This window comes from Zea mays, chromosome 1, assembly GCF_902167145.1.
Source record: "Zea mays cultivar B73 chromosome 1, Zm-B73-REFERENCE-NAM-5.0, whole genome shotgun sequence".
Classification (NCBI taxonomy): Eukaryota; Viridiplantae; Streptophyta; class Magnoliopsida; order Poales; family Poaceae; genus Zea; species Zea mays.
This window is the reverse complement of record NC_050096.1, coordinates 40,151,811-40,161,278: the sequence shown is the minus strand read 5'-3', so window position 1 is coordinate 40,161,278 and position 9,468 is coordinate 40,151,811.

The following is a 9,468-nucleotide window of genomic DNA, read 5'->3' as shown; positions in this document are numbered from 1 at the left end:
ATCCACCTTTGAGATTACATCAAGTATACTCAAACAAATAGATTAGTCTCAAAGGGTCAAGTTGTAGCACATCTCCCCCTAAATATGTGCACCATTCACACATGGACTTGTGAGGTCCGAGGATCCTTTGCACAACTTGAGCACCATCAATAAGCAACAAATTACATAAATGCATAAAGTAACGTGATCAAAGGCATAAAACACATGTATGCTATAGATCAATCCACGTTACGCGAATCTAAGACATTTAGCTCACTACGCAGCCTGCAAAAGGTTTTCTCATCTAACGGCTTGGTAAAGATATCGACTAGCTGGTTCTCGGTGCTAACATGGTATACTTCGATATCTCCCTTTTACTGGTGCTCTCTCAGAAAGTGATGTCGGGTGTCTATGTGCTTAGTGCGGTTGTGTTCAACAGGATTATCCGCCATGCGGATAGCACTCTCATTGTCACATAGGAGTGGGACTTTGCTCAGATTGTAGCCAAAGTCCCTGAGGGTTTGCCTCATCCAAAGTAGTTGCGCGCAACACTGTCCTATGGCAACATACTTGGCCTCAGCGGTGGATAGGGCAACGGAGGTTTGTTTCTTTGAACTCTAAGACACTATGGACCTTCCTAGGAATTGGCACGTCCCTGATGTACTCTTCCTATCAACCTTGCATCCAGCATAATCGGAGTCTAAATATCCAATCAAGTCAAAGGTAGACCCCTTTGGATACCAGATCACGAAGCAAGGCGTAGCAACTAAATACCTAAGAATTCGCTTAACGACCACAAGGTGACATTCCTTGGGGTCGGATTGAAATCTAGCACACATGCATACACTAAGCATAATGTCCGGTCTACTAGCACATAAATAAAGCAAGGAACCTATCATAGACCGGTTTGCCTTTTGATCAACGGACTTACCTCCTTTGTTGAGGTCGACATGTCCGTCGGTTCCCATAGGTGTCTTCGCGGGCTTGGCGTCCTTCATCCCAAACCTTTTGAGAAGATCTTGACTGTACTTTGTTTGAGAGAGGAAGGTGTCGTCCTTGAGGTTCTTCACTTGGAACCCAAGGAAGTAGTTCAACTCGCCCATCATCGACATCTCAATTTTTTGAGTCATCACCCTGCTAAACTCCTCACAAGACTTTTGGTTAGTAGAACTAAATATTATGTCATCGACATAAATTTGGCACACAAAAAGGTCACCATCACAAGTCTTAGTGAAAAGAGTGGGATTGGCTTTCCCAACCTTGAAAGCATTAGCAATTAAGAAATCTCTAAGGCATTCATACCATGCTCTTGGGGCTTGCTTAAGTCCATAGAGCGCCTTAGAGAGCTTAAACACATGGTCGGGGTACCTGTCATCCTCAAAGCTAGGGGTTGTTCCACATACACCTCCTCCTTGATTGGCCCGTTGAGGAAAGCGCTCTTCACATCCATTTGAAACAACCTGAAAGAGTGGTGAGTGGCATAGGCCAATAATATTCGAATAGACTCTAGCCTAGCCACAGGAGCAAAAGTCTCCTCGAAATCCAAACATGCGACTTGGGCATAACCTTTTGCCACAAGTCGAGCCTTGTTTCTTGTCACCACCCCGTGCTCGTCTTGCTTGTTGCGGAACACCCACTTGGTTCCCACAACATTTTGCTTTGGACATGACACCAGGCTCCAAACTTCATTCCTCTTGAAGTTGTTGAGCTTTTCTTGCATGGCCAACACCCAGTCCGGATCCTGCAAGGCCTCTTCTACCCTGAAAGGCTCAATAGGAGAGACAAACAAGTAATGCTCACAAAAATTAGCTAAGCATGAGCGAGTTGTTACTCCCTTGCTTATGTCACCCAGAATCTGATCGACGGAGTGATTTCTTTGGATTGTCGCTCGGACTTGAGTTGGAGGGGCCAGTGGTGCTTATTCCTCCATAACTTGTTCTTCTTGTGCTCTCCCTTGATCATGCGCCCCTTCTTGAGGAACCTGTCCATCATCTTGAGTTGGGGGATGCACCATTGTAGAGGAAGATGGTTGATCTTGCTCTTGTTGTTCCTGTGGTCGCACTTCTCCTATCGTCATCGTCCGCATTGTGGTCGTCGGAACATCATCTTCATCTATGTCATCAAGATCAACTTGCTCTCTTGGAGAGCCATTAGTCTCAGCAAATACAACGTCGCTAGAGACTTCAACCAAACCCGATGATTTGTTGAAGACCCTATACATCTTTGTATTTGAGTCATACCCTAGTAAAAACCCTTCTACAGTTTTGGGAGCAAATTTGGAATGTCTACCTTTCTTCACCAAAATGTAGCATTTGCTCCCAAATACACGAAAGTAAGAGACATTGGGTTTGTTACCGGTAAGGAGTTCGTAGGAGGTCTTCTTGAGAAGGCGATGTAGATAGAGCCAGTTTATGGCATGGCAAGCTGTGTTCATAGCTTCCGACCAAAACCGCTCGGGCGTCTTGAATTCTCCAAGCATCGTCCTCGCCATGTCGATAAGCGTCCTGTTCTTCCTCTCTACCACACTGTTTTGTTGTGGTGTGTAGGAAGCGGAGAACTCGTGCTTGACACCTTCCTCCTCAAGATACTCCTTCACTTGTAGATTCTTGAACTCGGTCCCGTTGTCGCTTCTTATCTTTTTCACCTTGAGCTCAAATTCGTTTTGAGCCCTCCTTAGAAAGTGCTTTAGGGTCCCTTGGGTTTCTGACTTATCCTGCAAAAAGAATACCCAAGTGAAGCGAGAAAAATCATCAACAATTACAAGATCATACTTACTACCCCCGATGCTAAGGTAGGCAACGGGTCCGAAGAGGTCCATGTGTAGAAGCTCCAGTGGTCTTGATGTTTTCATCACATTCTTGTTGTGATGAGTGATTCCCACCTGTTTCCCTGCCTGACAAGCTGCACAAGGTCTATCTTTCTCGAAACATACATTTGTTAGTCCTAACACATGTTCTCCCTTTAGAAGTTTGTGAAGGTTCTTCATCCCAACATGTGCTAGACGACGATGCCACAACCAGCCCATACTAGTCTTAGCTATTAAGCATGCATCTAGATCGGCCTCCTCTTTCGAAAAATCAACAAAGTAGAGTTTGCCATCTAATACACCCTTAAACGCTAATGAACCATCACTCCTTCTAAAGACAGAAACATCTATATTGGTAAATAGACAATTATAACCCATGTTACATAATTGACTCACAGACAATAAGTTGTACCCGAGCGATTCAACTAAGAACACGTTTGAGATAGAATGCTCGGATGTAATGGATATCTTCCCCAATCCTTTAACCTTGCCTTGGTTCCCATCTCCAAAGATGATCGAATCCCGGGAATCCTTATTCTTGACGTAGGAGGTGAACATCTTCTTCTCCCCCGTCATGTGGTTTGTGCATCCGTTGTCAATAATCCAGCTTGAGCTCCCGGATGCATAAACCTGCAAGACAAGTTACGCTTGGGTTTTAGGTACCCAACTCTTGTTGGGTCCTACAACGTTAGTTACAATAGCCTTTGGAACCCAAATGCAAGTCTTGTCTCCCTTGCATTTGGATCCCAACTTTCTAGCAACTACTTTTTCATTCTTACATAAAAGCGCAAAAGAAGTATTGCAAGCATGGTAAATGGTGGAAGGTTCATTACACATTCTCCTAACCACATGAGGTACAACATTACTTCTCCTAGGCCTACCATTCACAAAAGTAGAACTTGATGCAAACATAGCATGTGAATCATTATAAGTAGTATGAGCATAATTTCTATTATAATGAGAATGACTAGCAACTTTTTCATTATAGATAAAGGCATGGTTTCTTTGAGGACTACTAGCCATAGGGGCCTTTCCTTTCTCCTTGTTGAGAATGGGAGCCCTATGGCTTGTTAAGTTCTTGGCTTCCCTTCGAAAACCAAGCCCATCCTTAATTGAGGGGTGTCTACCAACGGTGTAGGCATCCCTAGCAAATTTTAAATTGTCAAAATCAATTTTGCAAGTCTTAAGTTTAGCATTAAGACTTGCCACCTCATTATTTAATTTTTCAATACAATTAAGATGTTTATCACAGGTATCAACATCAAGATCCTTACATCTATTGCAAATTACAACATGCTCTACACATGAACTAGATTTATTAGCTTCTTCTAGCTTAGCATTTAAATCATCATTCAAAATCTTTAAACTAGAGATAGATTCATGGCAAGCAGATAACTCAGAAGATATCATTTCATTTCTTTTAGTTTCTAAGGCAAGAGACTTATCATGTTCCTCATATAAAATGTCCTCTTGCCTTTCTAGCAATCTATCCTTTTTCATTTAAAGCATCAATTAACTCATTGATTTTTATCTACTTTAGCTCGATCTAAGCCCTTAAATAGATCAGTATAATCTACTTCATCACCACTAGAATCATCATCACTAGAAGTAGTATACTTAGAGGTATCTCGAACATTTACCTTCTTCTCCTTGGCCATGAGGCAAGTGTGGCGTTCGTTGGGGAAGAGAGAAGACTTGTTGAAGGCCGAGGCAGCGAGTCCTTCGTCGTCGGAGTCAGAAGAAGAGTAGTCCGAGTCCCATTACTTTCCAAGGTGCGCCTCGCCCTTTGCCTTCCTGTAGCTCTTCTTTTTCTCCTTCTTCCCGCTCTTTTCTTGTCCCTGGTTACTATCATTATCGGGACAATTTGCAATAAAGTGACCAGTTTTACCGCATTTGAAGCAGGAGCGCTTTCCCCTTGTTTTGTTCTTGTTGGGGGTACTCCTTGCGTCCTTTAAGAGCGGTCTTGAAGCACTTGATGATAAGCGCCATTTCATTCTCATTGAGCCCGGCAGCCTCTACTTGTGCTACCTTGCTTGGTAGCGCCTCCTTGCTGCTAATTGCTTTGAGCGCAACGGGCTGCGGCTCGTAGATGGGTAGTGGACTGTTCAAGGCGTCATCCACATATCGTCCCTCCTTTACCATCACGCGCCCGCTCACGAATTTTCCGAGTATATCCTCGGGCGTCATCTTTGTGTACCTAGGATTTTCATGGATGCGATTCACAAGATGAGGGTCAATGACAGTAAAGAAACTGAGCATGAGTCGGACGACGTCGTGGTCCATCCATCTTGTGCTTCCATAGCTTCTAATCTTGTTGACCAGGGTCTTGAGCCTGTTGTAGGTTTGTGTTGGCTCTTCTCCCCTGATCGTGGCAAATCTTCCCAATTCGCCTTCCACCATCTCCATTTTGGTGATCATTGTAGCATCGTTTCCCTCATGTGAGATCTTGAGGGTGTCCCAAATTTGCTTGGCGTTGTCCAAGCCACTTACTTTATTGTATTCATCCCTGCAAAGCGAAGCTAACAAGACAGTAGTAGCTTGGGCATTCTTATGAATTTGTTCATTAATGAATACAGGGTTATCAGTGCTATCAAAATGCATCCCATTTTCCACTATTTCCCAAATGCTAGGATGGAGAGAAAATAGATGACTACACATTTTATGACTCCAAAATGAGTAGTCCTCTCCATCAAAGTGTGGAGGTTTTCCTAGTGGAATAGAGAGTAAATGTGCATTCGAATTGTACGACATGCGAGAATAGTCAAAAGAGTAATTTTGATTAACCGTTTTCTTCTTTGAAGAGGAGTCGTCGTAGTCGTGTGGTGAAGAAGACGAGGCATCACTGTAGTAGTAGATGATCTTCTTGATGCGCCTCTTCTTCTTTCTGTCTCTTTTCTTATGACTCGAGCCTGAGTCGGTTGGCTTGTCGTCTCTAGGCTCGTTGAGGAAGGACTCCTTTTCCTTGTCGTTGGCCACCATCCCCTTTCCCTTAGGATCCATCTCTTCGGGCGATTAGTCCCTTACGTGAAGAGAACGGCTCCGATACCAATTGAGAGCACCTAGAGGGGGATGAATAGGTGATCCTGTAAAATTCAACACTAATAGCCACAAAACTTAGTTATGAAAATTAGAACGACTAAGTAGCTTGAAGTGAGTTCTTGTGAACACAGACAATCAAAGAGAAAGCACACAAGAGACACACGTTTTTTATCCCGTGGTTCGGACAAGTAATATTTGCCTACTTCCATGTTGTGGCGTCCCAATGGACGAGGGTTGCACTCAACCCCTTTCAAGTGATCCGATGATCAACTTGAATACCACGGTTTTTCCTTTCTTAGTCTTTCTCCCGTTTGTGAGGAATCTCCACAACTTGGAGCCTCTTGCCCTTACAATGATGATCACAAAAGAAGCACAGAAGTAAGGGAGGGGAGAGCAACACACACAAGACTCAAATCCACAGCACAATCACGCACACAAGTCACAACTTGAGCTCAAAACAGAACGCACAGAGTTCACAACTCAAATGGAGCTCAAGTCACTATCACAAGGAATCGAATGCGTGAAGTTGGAGTCTTGGAGTCTTAGAATGTTTCTTGTAAGCTTGGGTTGCTCCTCCATGCGCCTAGGGGTCCCTTTTATATCCCCAAGACAGCTAGGAGCCGTTGGAGACCAACAAGGAAGGCCATCCTTGCCTTCTGTCGGATGGCGCACCGGACAGTCCGGTGCGCCACCGGACAGTCACTGTAGACGGTCCGGTGCCGATCTCCTTCCTTTTCTGGCGTAGACGACCGTTGCAGCTTCGGGCCAGTTGGCGCACCGGACACTGTCCGGTGCACACCGAACAGTCCGGTGCCTCCTGCCGACCATTGGCGCGGGCCACGCGTCGCCCACGGATTGCGTGGCCGACCGTTGCACTGGCGATCGTTGGCTCACCGGATAGTCCAATGCACCACCGGACAGTCCGGTGAATTATAGTCGTACGCCGCCAAACTTTTCCCGAGAGCGGCCTTTTCACCGGAGACAGCCTAGCGCACCGGACACTGTCCGGTGTGCCAGACTGAGCTGAGCTTTAGCTGCACACAGCCAGTCTTTTGCAATCCTTTTCTTTTCTTCTTTTCTCTGTTTCTAACACTTAGATAACTTCATTAGTATTCAAAAACAAATGTACTAAGTCTAGAAACATACCTCATGTCTTGATTTGCACTTTTTCAATCTTTGGCACATTTAGAACTTAGAGAATATGTGTTGGACACTTAATCACCGAAACATTATAGAAATAGCCCAAAGGCACATTTCCCTTTCACAAATAAGGAAATTCCAAAGGTGGCAAAAGAAGAAGCTTATGAAACTGGCCACTAAAAAATTATGGTCAGTGAAGTGACCTTAAGGATGATGTAGATGCTCGAGACAATTATAAAGAGAACACATCCAAGCCTTCTTAGTCCCCTAGGCACTAACACTATAAAATTTGAGCTCCCTACAAAGCGAATGAAGAACCCATACTACTAGCTACCACTGAGGGGACGACTATAAAGCTTGATGCTGATGTAAACAAGGACATGCTACTACAAGTTAATTGCTTCTACTGTAAGTTTGATTGCTTCATGCACTTTGCTGCTGCTCAGGTTTTTTAGTCGTTTTGCTTTTGTGTATTGCAATAGATTTTTTCCTCCGTCCATTCTTGGAAACATGTGTTTTTCATAAATATTTGCCTCCATGTACTATATTATTTGCTATGTTAATTTGCACCCACACACACACTTCGTAATACTTAGATTCACCACTCAAAAAATAGAGTTGGAGCTCCCAAAAATATTGGAATGCCCAGGAAAATCAAATGAAACTCATGTTTTATAACATAGAACTCTTAAAGAATTGCTAGCACTGGATCCATATATTTTTGTGGCACACAACGCTCTAATCCATTTACAGGTAAACTATGCTTAAATATTTTAAATAAATTCTAAATTATTATTACTTCTTACATATGGAACAGTTTCAATGCACTGCTCCTACAATTGGTTTCCTAAAAACATGAATTGGTGTATTCCTTCTTGCACTAAGTGTGGTAGAACAACAATTGATGATTCCACCGGGTATCGCCGCTCCGAGTGTAACTTGACGGGACACAAAATCAGGTAGATCTTACAACTCAATCACAATGTACAAAAGTGTTATTTTTCCTTTCTATCATTTTATAGATGTCAGAACAACAACTGAAATGTCCTGCTTCGACAATGTTACAAATCATATTGTTGCCCTACAATTCCTACTGGTATCGTTGTAATTGTTTCCACAAAATATACATTTTTTGCGGTTACTCCCACAAAATACTCATTTCATACTGACACAAAAGTATTTCAAGTATTGTCTATCCTCATATGGTCGACACAAAACAATACCTAAGCTTCTTTTGGACAACAAAGAAACAACATAGTCTACTCCAACACAATACTCCTTCATTCCATCGCTACAACATTCACCATTAGACAGCACCAAAAAAACTCCTGCACTTGGACGTTCCTATGTAAGAATTATGCCCACAAAACAATAAACTGCTTATAGTTCCTTTAATATATAACTCTCTATTCTCTTCTCGTCTTCTTTACTTAGCTCCATTGATTTGTTGTGCATGTTGTCAAATCCTTAGCATTTTCAGATAATGACAACACTAGGTACACATATTTCTCTTTACATTCTTTTTATCTCAATATTATCTATTTCGACAACTGATTCCTATTTAATAGCACTCATTTTTTTACAAAACCATTTAACGCAAAACAACAACAACAAAAAGAACTAAAAAGGATGCTGACACTTCACACAAGGTATGATTTACTACTGTAAAATGAAAAATAGCTATACCCAACCATACTTCAATTGTTACACCAAATGTCACCGCAGGGTACAAACAATTTTACAACCAATTATCTTGAACTTCTGTCCAATACATTGCAATCACCCGCAAAAAGGTTTTCTCAATTTACTTTTGTTACTGTTGGGGACTTGTTCTCAAATGCTATGAATCAAGAACAAGGCAACACAAAATGTTAAATATCAAAACCCTTCGTCCTTTGAATCATTATTTCCCTTCGGATATAATGGATTTCGGACGAAGGTCATGAAGGACAAACCCTCATGATCATGATAAGAGACAAAGAATATTCAAACACAGAATACAGAAAATAACATAATCTCTGTAAACATTGTTATTAGTTTATTTTTACTTATATTACTTATGTAAGCAACGGTAAATTACAAATGTACCTTTGGCTTGAAGGAATGTGAATACAGGTGTGATGCAAAAGCAAATGCCAAATCAGCGTGAACAGTACGAGAGTACTGTTCATCTATTTATAGGCACGGGTCGCAGCCCATGCAAAATTACATTAATACCCTTTACATTTAACAATAACTCTATAGTAATTCTTAGAGGCCTAATTTGGCTTTTCATCTTTAAGTCGGTTCCCCTTTTCTGCCGTTATGCCGAAGCTTTTCTGCACATAGCTTCGTGATCGTTTTGTCCTTCGTCGTGATCGCCTTTCGTCCCAGTCAAGCTTCGTCTTTAACCGTGCTTCTGTATACCCGCAATCTAACTTCGAAGGTACCTGTTTACATATTTCTCTTGGAAAACATTGTCAAATCATGTTTTTGAGGACCTTCGGAAGTCGAAGGCCCCCAAC